Source organism: Rhinopithecus roxellana, chromosome 17 (genome assembly GCF_007565055.1).
Source record: "Rhinopithecus roxellana isolate Shanxi Qingling chromosome 17, ASM756505v1, whole genome shotgun sequence".
Lineage (NCBI taxonomy): Eukaryota > Metazoa > Chordata > Mammalia > Primates > Cercopithecidae > Rhinopithecus > Rhinopithecus roxellana.
The window spans coordinates 80,745,224-80,758,007 of NC_044565.1; the positions used below are offsets into that span (position 1 = coordinate 80,745,224).

The 12,784-nt window shown below is 40.8% G+C and overlaps 1 non-coding gene across 1 annotated transcript; it reads left to right on the forward strand.

Moving 5' to 3' along the window:
- The first annotated feature begins 8,366 nt into the window (after positions 1-8,366).
- LOC115894496 lies at positions 8,367-8,473 on the forward strand. Its single transcript, XR_004054601.1, has one exon. It is a non-coding gene; the product is annotated as a U6 spliceosomal RNA (small nuclear RNA).
- Positions 8,474-12,784: the final 4,311 nt, after the last annotated feature.

Genomic DNA, 12,784 nt, shown 5'->3' on the forward strand with positions numbered 1-12,784 from the left:
TGTGATCTGCCTGCCTCGGCCTCCCAAAGTTCTGGGATTACAGGCGTGAGCCACCGCACCCAGCTAATTCAGGTTCTTGTTATTAGTTACAGCCATTTGACCTTAGTTTTAGAAATAATATTTAAATTATTTTCACTTTTCCCTCTGACTTGTGTGACTTGATATTGCTTTAGACGTTTAAAAAATAATGTTAATACATTATAATTTAATAAAGAACAAAATGATAGCATTTCTGTCCACAGTTGAGAGTGAATAGAATTTGCCAAATGAAATTCACCTTGCATATGAAAATATGGATAAAATTAACAAATAATTGCTCATACTTCACGACAAAAAGATAGAAAGTGCTATTGATCATTCCCAATTATTTCACAGAATATTCTATTGTTTTGATTCTCCTAAAGAAAAATAATTCAATTTTAAGCTCCCAACTCCTCTTTTCTGTCTCTTTTAATTTACGCAAATTAAAAATATCTTGAGAATGGCCCATCTCACTCCATCAAAGAAGTTTCCCTTGTAAGCAAGTTTACTAATTCGCTCATCCTTCCCTGATCTTTGATACTGAGACCCCTATAAAAAGGACAATGGACGCTAAAGATAACACATGAAGTAGGTTTGTTAGACCTCAGTTTTTTCACCCTCCCTATCTTCAGCTTTCTGAAGCGGGCAATATCTTTGCATTCTGAATATGTCAGGGAACATTTGAATCAATAGGACATATTTTAAACAGAATTATATCATTGTTTCCCTTGTTGCCATTTACTTTTTGAAACTATTGCAGTACTTTCCTCACCTTCACCCCTAAATCCAGAAAATTAATAGGTCACTGTATTAGTCCATTTTCACACTGCTAATAAAGACCTACCTGAGACTGAGAAGAAAAGGAGATTTAATTGGACTTACAGTTCCACATGGCTGGTGAGGCCTCGGAATCATGGTGGGAGGTGAAAGGCACTTCTTACCTGGTGGTGGCAAACGAAAATGAGGAAGAAGCAAAAATGGAAACCCCTTATAAACCCATCAGATCTCGTGAGACTTATTCACCATCATAAGAATAGCACGCGGCCAGGTGTGGTGCCTCCTGCCTGTAATCCCAGCATTTTGGGAGGCCGAGGCAGACAGATCACTTGAGGTTGGAAGTTCAAGAGCAGCCTGGCTAACATGGTGAAACCCCGTCTCTACTAAAAATACAGAATTAGCTGGGCATGGTGGCCTGCACCTGTAATCCCAGCTACTCGGGAGGCTGAGGCAGGAGAATTGCTTGAACCTGGGAACAAGAGGTTGCAGTAAGCCAGGATCACACCATTGCACTACAGCCTGGGTGACAAAGTGAGACTCCATCTCAAAAAAAAAAAAAAAAAATGAAGGAGAAAGACAATAGCACAGGGAAAACTGGCCCCTATAATTCAATTACCTCCCCCTGGATCCCTCCCACAACACATAGGAATTCTGGGAGACACAATTCAAGTTGAGATTTGGGTGGGGACACAGCCCAAACCGTATCAGTCACCTTTATTTTAAATAGGAAAAAAAGTCTTTTTACCTATGCATCTTTTCTTCGGCAACCACAAGTCAGCTACTAGGTTTGGCCTAGACCTGTGTTGTCTAATATAGTAGACACTGGTCACATGTGGCTATTTAAATTTAAAGAAATTAAAATTAAATAAAATGTAAAATTCAATGTCTGAGTCATGCTAGCCACACTTTAAGTGATCAATGGCCACATAAAAATGGCTACCTCATTGCACAGGATTGGACTGGACTGATCTCATTCATCTTTGTGTCTTCAGCACCTAGAACATTGCCTGGCTAGATGTTTGTTGATCTAAACTAAGCTTCTCTTTCTCTGCCACAAGAAAAAGAAGCATATGAAACAAAGCATGTCAGCTTTGCAAATTATGTCTATGAAGATGTCTCAAAAGACTGATCTATAATATGATCTGCTCCTCACCCATATTTGAAATGAAATCATTTTTAAAATATAATTCCATTTTTCAAATAACTGCATAGATATGGTTCATTTTGTGCACTTGATGTACCAAAATGCATATCATTTACATTTATAAATCAGTCAATTGTAATAAATGTGAGAGATGGATTTTAACAAAAACTTTCCTATTGTGAATATTTTCAAAAGTGAAATTCCTTTACAAAGTGAGTAATTACTCTCTGATTTACCTGTAAGCACATCATTATATAAAAATCAGAATTTGGGCAGGAGAAGGGAGAGCATCAGAATAAATAGCTAATGCATGCGGTGCTTAATGCCTAGGTGATGGGTTGATGGGTGCAGCAAACCACCATGCCACATATTTGCCTACATAACAAACCTGCACATCCTGCACATATATCCCAGAGCTTAAAATTAAAATAAAATAAAACTTAAAAAAATAAGAATTTGCCCTTAATTGAGGAATTAGACAAACAAAAAATAGTTTTATTTGAATGTGCTATTGTAACCATCTGATGTAAAAAACTTTATAGAATAAAGTTACTATTATTACTAACTACAAATAAATAACCAGCACTGTATTGCACTTTACTATGTTCAAAGCAGTATCACATACATTGCTTAATTTGATTCTCACAGAAACTGTATAAGCTAACAGGGAAGGTCCTTACTGTCTCCATTTGGCAGGTGAAGTTCAGAAAGACTAATCTTTTGTCTCTAAATTCCCGTCTTCTTTTCACTATACCAATAAGGACATATGAACTATCTATGGTAACTACATTGGAATTGGAACTTTTAATTTTTCTGCCTTATTTAGATGGAAACGCTTTCCTAGAAATATAACTTTTTTGTTTGTTTGTTTTTTGTTTTAGACTGAGTCTTGCTCCATTGCCCAGGCTCCAGTGCAGTGGCACAATCTTGGCTCACTGCAAACTCCACCTCCTGGGTTCAAGTGATTTTCATGCCTCAGCCTACTGAGTAGCTGGGACTACAGGCACCAGCCACCACACCCAGCTAATATTTGTATTTTTAGTAGAGACAGAGTTTCACTATGGTGGCCAGGCTGGTCTTGAACTCCTGATCTCAAGTGATCTTCCCACTTCTGCCTCCCAAAGTGCTCAGATTACAGAAGTAAGCCACCATGCCTGGCCCTAGATATATAATTTTTTAAGCAACCTATAATTTGTGTAAACTAAAACTATTGTTTTACACCTCTGAAAAAAATTTATCTCACCAACTATTTATAAGAAGGCCCTCAATCAATATTTGCTAAAAGATCAATGAATACATGAGTGATCCTGAAAACAAATGGAGCAGACTATTATCAGTCAAAGTTCAGTTGCAAAGAACAGAAGCCAGTCTGGTTAGTTTAAGCTAGAAGTAATAAAGCACTTAAAGAACTGAAACTACTAATGGAGTGACTCACAAAACCATAACTCAGAACTGGGGAACCAGAAGAACTGTGCTATTGTTCATTGTGAAGTTGACTGCTCCAGCACTACGCCACCATACCACACTCTGGAAGCCATCACAATCAGGAAGCTGCCACTTCCATGGCCAGCTCCAGAATCACACCATACCAACTATAATCTGCACTGGCAAAGTAGATGCACCGCCCCATGTTTCCTGATATTCAGGAAACTAATAAGTGAACCCTGGAACCTCCAGAACCATTGTTACAGAAGAAAAAATAATGCATCCAAAGCCAAACCTAGCAGCAGAAACAGCCTTCCAGATCTTACAGAGGCTCTGACTGTTGAAACTTAAGTAAAAATAGATGCGGCCGGGCGCGGTGGCTCAAGCCTGTAATCCCAGCACTTTGGGAGGCCGAGACGGGCGGATCACGAGGTCAGGAGATCGAGACCATCCTGGCTAACATGGTGAAACCCCGTCTCTACTAAAAAAATACAAAAAATTAGCCGGGCGAGATGGCGGGCGCCTGTAGTCCCAGCTACTCGGGAGGATGAGGCGAGAGAATGGCGTAAACCCGGGAGGCGGAGCTTGCAGTGAGCTGAGATCCGGCCACTGCACTGCATCCTGGGCGACAGAGCGAGACTCCGTCTCAAAAAAAAAAAAAAAAAAATAGGTGCAAGAGAGTCTAGAGATGCAATATTTGGCTTACTAGTCTCTGTAGGAGTCTTGGCCAGTTGGCCAACATGTGTGCTCTTTTTAGAATCTTTTGTTAGTAGCAAAAATTGAAAAAAAAAAAAAAAGATTCTTGCAACAAATTAAGAGAACTAAAGATAGCAATAATCAACTAACATATTACCAAATCAATTCTTATTATAAGGATTTATTATAAGATTTCAGTACAGGCCGGGCGCGGTGGCTCAAGCCTGTGTTTTTTGTTTTTTTTTTTCCTACAAAAAAAAAAAAAGGTTTCAGTGCAAAGAAGTACTAATACACCATTTTATCTCAGTCTGAAAGCAAAGTCTCTAAGATGGCTTCAGCTATTCTGTAACTGGCACCAAAATGACCACAGGAAGGGAGAAGAGAGAAAGCTAATCTGCTTAATTGTTTCCATAGTGCAATGTTTTTTACAGAAAAATAAGTGAAATGTACAAAACATGATTCTTGGAAATGCTTCTGTATGAATACTAATGTGTATATCTGCAATTTAGACATAATTTTTGGTGTTTTTTGTTTTTGTTTTTTTGAGACAGAGTCTCGCTCTGTCACCCAGGCTGGACTGCAGTGGCCTGATCTTGGCTCACTGCAACCTCTGTCTCCCAGGTTCAAGCAGTTCTCCTGCCTCAGCCTCCCAATTGCCTCAGGCAATCCGCCGGCCTCAGCCTCCCAAAGTGCTGGGATTACAGGCATGAACCACCAATGAGCCTATAATTTTTGGTTTTGGTCCTGTAGACAGTAAGACAAAACTCAAGTCCTTTTAAACTAGGGAAGGCAAAATAGTTCTACCTAGTCAGATTGAGTTATTTTCACAAGCAGCGGCATTTCCACCCCATCATCCAGCTAGTGGTGGGGCACTAGAGGGAAATAATTATTGGGTGAGAAAAGAAGAGAGAGAATTCTGTAGCCACAGCCTTATGTTGTTGAGGGATCCTATGTGCACTGTGGTGTGGCATTCTGAATGGCTGGGGCACCACAAGGGCCCTGTGTGGTGCAGTGCCCTTCCCGGGGAAGGAAGATGCCAGAAGAAGAAAAATGAGTGAAGAAAGCTGAAATCACCAAAAAAAAAAGAAGTCATCTACTTCACAACTTTAAAACATTAACTCTGCCCAGTCTTGTAGTGGAGAAGGATGATTGCCTAGGGACCTCCAGATTATCAGACCCCAGTCTTTGAGATTCAAATATAAAAGAGAGAACAATGGGTCAAATAGACAAATGATCTAGAAATTAAACGGATTGGAGCATCAGGCCACTATCTATTGCTATTTATTTACTTCCTGGCATTTGGGAGAGATCTCTTTGGAGGCAGCTGTGACATGCCAGGCATCACAGTTCAATACTGGGGCAGATTCAATGATTCATAATCCCAGTGACATCCTTGACACATTGTGAAAGAATCGTTTCTCTTTCTTAGACACCCACAACTACAAAATCAGTTCCCTCATGCCCCAACCCCCTACCCCACCAGCCTTCTTCTGCAGTAATAGAGTTTTCAGCTGGGCATTTGACCGCACAGAGGCTACATCTCCCAGCCTTCCTTGCAGCTAGGTATGGTCATGTGACAAAGTTCTTGCTAATGGAATAGGAACAGAAATGATAGGTACATCTTCTGCATCACTTGCTTCAAAAATGTTGTTTGCCCTCCACATCCTCTCTTTCTCCTTCCCACGTGCAGGAGTATAGAGGTGGCACTGAGTTAGTTTCCACCATGCACAACATATAAGGGATGGCAGAGAAGCAAGATGGAAGGCACAGGGTACCTGGAGGATTTTTGAAAAGAGCCACCCCAGTCTGGACCTCACACTTCCAGACTGTTATCTGAGAAAGACAAACTTCTATTATGCTTGTGTACCTTATTTTGGGATTTGTTGATATGGCCATCTTTAGTCAATACCTAACATATCTCTGGTAAGTCTGCAGAGGGGGAAACTAGATGGATTGCTGGAAACTACAGCTTTGTTTTCTCTACACTGTATTCTTTTACACTTTTCAAGTTTTGTGCTACATACATTTATTCTCTTTTTTTCCCCCAAGTTTTGTGCTACATACACTTATTCTCTGTTTTTTGTTTGTTTTTTTGGTTTTTTTTTTTTTGAGAAAGAGTCTTGGTGTCACCCAGGCTGGAGTGCAATGGTGTGATCTCAGCTCACTGCAACCTCCACCTCCAGGGTTCAAGCAATTCTCCCGCCTTAGCCTCCCAAGTAGCTGGGATTACAGGCGCCTGCCGACATGCCCAGCTAATTTTTTGTATTTTTAGTAGAGACGGAGTTTCGTCATGTTGGTCAGGCTGGTCTTGAACTCCTGACCTAAGGTGATCCACCTGCCTCAGCCTCCCAAAGTGTTGGGATTACAGGCATGAACCACCGCGCCCAGCCTATTCTCTGGTTTTTAAAAATCCATCAATTCCTTAATTTGTTAATGTCTTTGTATCGCTGTTAAACAAAAAACAGGGCCGGGCTTGATGGCTCATGCCTGTAATCCCAGCACTTTGGGAGGCTGAGGCCGGTAGAGGTCAGGCGATCAAGACCATCCTGGCTAACACGGTGAAACCCCGTCTCTTCTAAAAATACAAATTAAACAAAAAACAATGTTATATTCGTAGAGAATGTTTTTTTCATCCTGGCTGAGAAAAAGAGCCATGTATTTGTCCCCAGACTTTTTTTGTTTTGTTTTGTTTTTTGAGACAGAGTCTCGCTCTGTCACCCAGGCTGGAGTGCAGTGGTACTCTCTTGGCTCACTGCAACCTCCACCTCCCAGATTCAAGTGATTCTCTTGCCTCAGCCTCCCGAGTAGCTGGGATTACAGGTGCCTAACACCGTGCATGGCTAACTTTTGTATTTTAGTAGAGGCAGGGTTTCACTATGTTGGCCAATCCGGTCTTGAACTCCTGACCTCAGGTGATCCATCCACCTCGGCCTCCCAAAGTGCTGGGATTACAGGCGTGAGCCACTGTGCTCAGCCCAGACTTTTGATATCTTGGCTTCCACCACCAATGTTAGCAAATATTTCTAGCAGAGTCTGGTAGCAAAAGCAACAGTCTTTAAATTACTAAGTATAATGATGACTATAAGAACCAATCGAAACACGACGACATTCATGTGTTCCTGAAACTATCCCTATAAACTTTATAAAATTAATCAGGGAAGGAGGGAGGGGAAGAAACGAAAATAAACCAAGCTCACAGCGCATTCGGCGTTAATCATGAGGCCAGCTGCTCTCTGTCTGCTTCCTCATGGTTGCTTGGTGCCTGTTGCCTCAGAATCACATAGAACCTGTTACAAGATTTTAGTTCCCCTTAACTCCTCAATAGATAACAACTGGAACATTATAAAATGTTTAGCTTTATGTTTGAGATATTCTTTCTGGTCCCACATATCAACAACACTACTGACGTCAGCTGGTCTGAAGGAACCCCCAGGATCTCACTCACCAAGGAATGCAGTTTTTACATCCTGATTATTTTATTCCCCTTACACTGACTAATCAAAAACTCCAATTTTCCAGCCCCTCAGCCTCCATGATCATCTTAAAAGCCTCAGCCCAGAACTCCTGGGAGGAAAGGATTCTAAGTTCTCCTCCCACCTCCTCACTCGGCGTCCTCTGCTGCAAACCTTGCTGTCCCAGTGTAACTGGTCTGTTACTGTGGATCAGGCATACAAACTTGTGGGTCCTACAACATTGCCAGAAAACATAATAATTGTATGGGAACACACTGCTTCCTCTGCTGTCATCTGCCCCAGTAAAGACAGCTACATTCAGTTAGTCACTTCATGTGTTACCACTCCTACGTTCAACAGACATTTATGATAAACATTTCAACCTGACCCTGTGGTGGGCCCTAATAAAAGAATAAATAAGACACAGTCCCAAACCCCTCTGTGTCCATTCCAAGTACTCATATCTTAAAGAAGGCTAAGGCAGATGGTTATATCCTTTTTCCTCCACAGACTTATGTGAGATTTCAAACACAGTGGATAACACAAATGAGGGTAAAGAGATATCCTCCCTGTAACATGAAATGATGTCATTACTCAAAAGGTAAAACCATGAGCTAGAATCCTCCCTCAGTGCCATGCTTCCCACTTATAAAACAATAGCATTAGAAGTTATAGTCAAAGGCAGACTTTAACTCTCTCTGATAAACTATTAATAACAAACGCATTTTACCAAAGTTAACAAGATCCCCATACCAACTATAAGAGCCATAAAAATGATAATACCCTTTGGCAAAGTAATTTTACTCAGGAGAATTGAAGCTTAGTCCGAACCAATATAGAAGTCATATGTGGTGCTCGCTTTGGCAGCACATATACTAAAATTGGAACGATACAGAGAAGATTAGCATGGCCCCTGCGCAAGGATGACACGCAAATTCATGAAGCATTCCATATTTTTAATGAGATCACCTGGACACAGGAAGGGGAACATCACACACCGGGGCCTATTGTGGGGAGGGGGGAGCGGAGAGGGATAGCATTAGGAGATATACCTAATGTAAATGACGAGTTAATGGGTGCAGCACACCAACATGGCACATGTATACATATGTAAAAAATCTGCACGTTCTGCACATGTACCCTAGAACTTAAAGTATAATAATAAAGAAGTCATATGTGTAGAGATGTTCACAATATTATCTATACATCTAAGAGTCAAGAAATCGTTAAATTATGATTGTCAACTAGATATACTGAGCGGTAATTATAAGACTCTTGTGACAATAAAAAAGTTTATTATTTAATGGAAAGCTTTGAAAAGTCTAATTTTTCTTTTTTTTTTTTTTTTTCTTTTTTTTTTTTGAGATGGAGTTTCACTCTTGTTGCCCAGGCTGGAGTGCAGTGGCACCATGATCTTGGCTCACTGCACCCTCCACCTCCTGGGTTCAAGTGATTCTCCTGCCTCAGCCTCCCAAGTAGCTGGGATACAGGCATGCACCACCACGCTCAGCTAATTTTGCTTTTTTTTAAGTAGAGACAGGGTTTTACTATGTTGGTCAGGCTGGTCTCAAACTCCCAACCTCAAATGATCCACCCATCTCGGCCTCCCATAGCGCTGGGATTACAGGCATGAGCCACCGTGCCTGGCCTGAAAAGTCTAATTTTTAAAAGTCTGACTGTGTGTACCAGGGCTTCCCAACCTTGGCACCATTGATGTTTTGGTCCAGATAATTCTTTGCTGAGAGGGAGCTGTACATTGTAGAATGTTTAGCAGCATTCTTGGCCCCTGCCCGCTGGATGCCACTAGCGCCACCCATCCTCAGTAGTGACAATCAAAAATGTCTCCAGACATTCCCAACTCCCCCCAAGGTGGCAAAATCACCTCGAGTTGAGAACCTTATGTTATACTCTATGATCACAGCTATGTAAAAATGTATGCATATGTGGACAAAGCTGGGAGGAAATTTGGAAAAATTTAAAAGGCATTTCTAATAGGATTATGAAGTTACTGAAGTTTTTAAACATCCTCTTTAATACTTTTGCAATAAAAATACTAAAGGTTAAAATTGAATACTGTTATGAGTCACAAACTCTTCTAAGAGGAGTTTTAATCTTTAAAAGTTATTATACAGTTTCATTATTAGAGATAATTTTAATCTCCCATTATAATGACATCAAAGGAAATTTTATTTAGAGGATTGCAAAATCATTTTTTAAAAACCCATAAGGCCAGAACTGATATGTGATTCAGATGGAGAAGGACAGAATGACTCATTAGTACTAACCATAATTCTTATTCCGCAGAATGCTTCTTGGAGCTTGCTCAAATTCAGAAAGAATTTCTAAGGAAATTATGTATAAGAAAAAAATGAATTCAGAATGATTCCATCACTGCTACCCAACACTGGATTTGAGTAAGAACTTAATGTATGTTTGGCATCAATGGGAAAGTCACTTAAAATATTTTGACAATTCTCAATTTTATTTTTTAAAATGTATTAAGGATTATAGCCTCTAACATTCACAGAATGTTCTACAGTGTTCATTCTCTCATTTAGTGAATTTGAGCCCAAGAAATAGAACTTCAGTTGTGAACATGTGCTGAGTAATATAAGTAGGTAATATAGAACAAAGAGTGTAGGCTACTCTAACACTGTAGGGTTGGGAGAGAATAAAATTGTCAATATTCAAATAGCCATTCTCTTCCTTGCTCCAGTAGAACAGGTGATTTTAAACTGTTTTAGAAAGTCTCAATGATATTATTCTACAAAGCAATATATCTGAGAAGTGGGTAACCCAGTGCCTAAACCTTGCCAGAGAGGCAGGTGTAGATGGTTGACAATCACCCCCTCCTGTTCTGAGGCATATGTGTGATTCCATAAATAAACGCAGGGGTATTTGATGCTTGACTTAGACAGCTATGCCTGGAGGCTTGGGAAATTTGGAGGCTGAGGAAGAAAAGAAAAGGTAAAAGGCTACGAGCAAGAATCTCAAGAGACTGGAGAGAAAAACATGGCCTCTCACTCCTCCACATTTACTCTACCCCAACCCATTTGGTCCCGTGGATCCAATTAGGTCTTTATGAAGATCAGTGTTAGAAGATGAAGGAACTTTCTCATGCCATATTGTCAGATTCAGTATGTACAGCACTGTTTGAGACCCAGGTAATAAAGGACGAGTGGGCTGGGGGCATTGCCTTCATTTCTACACAGTGGGAGCAAAGCAGTCCAGTAAGTGCTGTGTAGGACAGGGCAACAGAAAATTAGAAATTACAGGAAGGGCCCCATCAGCAGGGCCAGCACCTCCATCCAACAGATTTGGAACAAGGGACTTCTGGCAGAAGTCTGGACCTTCACAGGAACATAAGCAGACTTGTTCCTAAGGACATACAGGAAGCTCGCTCACAACTCCCAGATTAACTGGTGCAGATTTTATGAGGGGAAGTTATTGATACCTTTTAGCTAGGCATTTAGTGTTATTATGAATTTTTTTTGGTTTCCATGGGTTGACTAGGTATGGGAACATTCCAACTACATCTGATTTACAAAAAAAATACCCCACCAATTCCCGGTTTTACATTTCATAGGTGTCTTTCACTTTAAAAATAAGTATTTCATAAAAGTTCACTATAAATAAGATGTAAAGCAAATTCTATTTTCTCATAGGTAGCCATTTTTAAGTATAATTTACATAAGGAGTCATCATAAAATTATTTTTCAGTGAACAAAAATTCCAATAAGTGGATCAAAAACTTTTGATAATGAAGGACAGTGAGATGAAGGCTAGCTCAGAGTAGGCTAGGCACTGCAAGCCAATAGAGACACATCCCCAACTCTAAAAGTATTCCTCCACCATTAGCCACTGCCATGGTCACAGTTACCAGATTATCAAGTTCATATTATGAAGCCTAAGAAGTAACAGTGTAATAGCATCACTTCTGCAGGTACTATGATCATGACTCCGAATTAAAGTTCACTTAAAGCGACATAGAACAAATCAGTTCTGTGTCCATTCTGAAAGTTTAGAATGTTTTATATTGAATGAGGTGATCTGTGTTAGGGGCTATGCTAGCCGGCACACAAGGGCAAGATTCTAATCCATCAGTGGTAAGAGAACCTGTAATGAATGGACAGTTCTCATTTTTAATAGCCGGGTTCCTCCTTACGATAGAACTCTCCTTTCCTGTAAGGAACCCGATCCATGTGTCTCAAGTGGAACTGAACTCTCACTCGGGGCTACACAGCCATCATCATAAGAGTGGGCAAGTGACCCAACCAAGCCAACCAGAGTTCCCCATTTCCCTAGTCTGCTTGGTTATTCCAGAGAGATATATGTGACCAAGTAGAACATATCAGAATCAACCCCAGGAGTTTTTTGTCAGAGCTATTGGGAAAGACTGGCTCTTTTTACCAGATTTACTAAGCTAAGAACATAGGAGCCTGGGATTGGAGAAGGTCAGAATGAAGCTGCAAGAGGTAAGCAGAGCTAAGAGATAGAAAAATAGCCCTAAAGACATCCTTTGAGCCCCTGGATCCCAGTTATGTCTGAAGCTGGTTCCACATTGACTCTTTTTTTCTCATACCACCCATTCAGGAACAGTAGACTTCATTGCTCCAATCCAGACAGTTTCCCAAGGTCATCAGGAGTAGAGATTCCCAGCATTTCCCAGTTCTGGGTTCCTGGGGTTTCTTCCAGGCAATGGTGCCAACAAAACAATTGGTGGGACAACAAGAATACACAAGCACACGATTCACTGTCTTTGTTAACTTTGACCAAAGTCAGGGCGAGAGACAACAGTTGGAACTACCTACAATCACTCCCAAGCCTGCAGAGTCTAACTAAACCTTTTTATGTAACATACATTATTTTCCTTCTGACATTATTTTATATTATTTATTTTACTTTGAGGCAGGGCACGATCTCGGCTCACTGCAGCCTCCACCTCCTGGGCGCAAGTGATCCTCCCACCTCAGCCCGCCAAATAGCTGGAACTACAGGTGCACACCACCTTGCCTGCCTAAGTTTTTTGTAGAGACAGGGTTTCGTCATGTTGCCCAGCCTGGTCTCAAACTCCTGAGCTCATGTAATCCGCCCACCTCGGCCTTCCAAAGTGCTGGGATTACAGGCATGAGGCATGGTGCACCCAGCCAATATTATACTTTTATCAGTGGTACAAATCACTTTCAAAGCTCCACTCCAGATAGTCCCCCAAGGTTCAGTTAGCTAGACCACCTATAGTTTTGCCCCTAATTGTTTACTTTATTCAAGG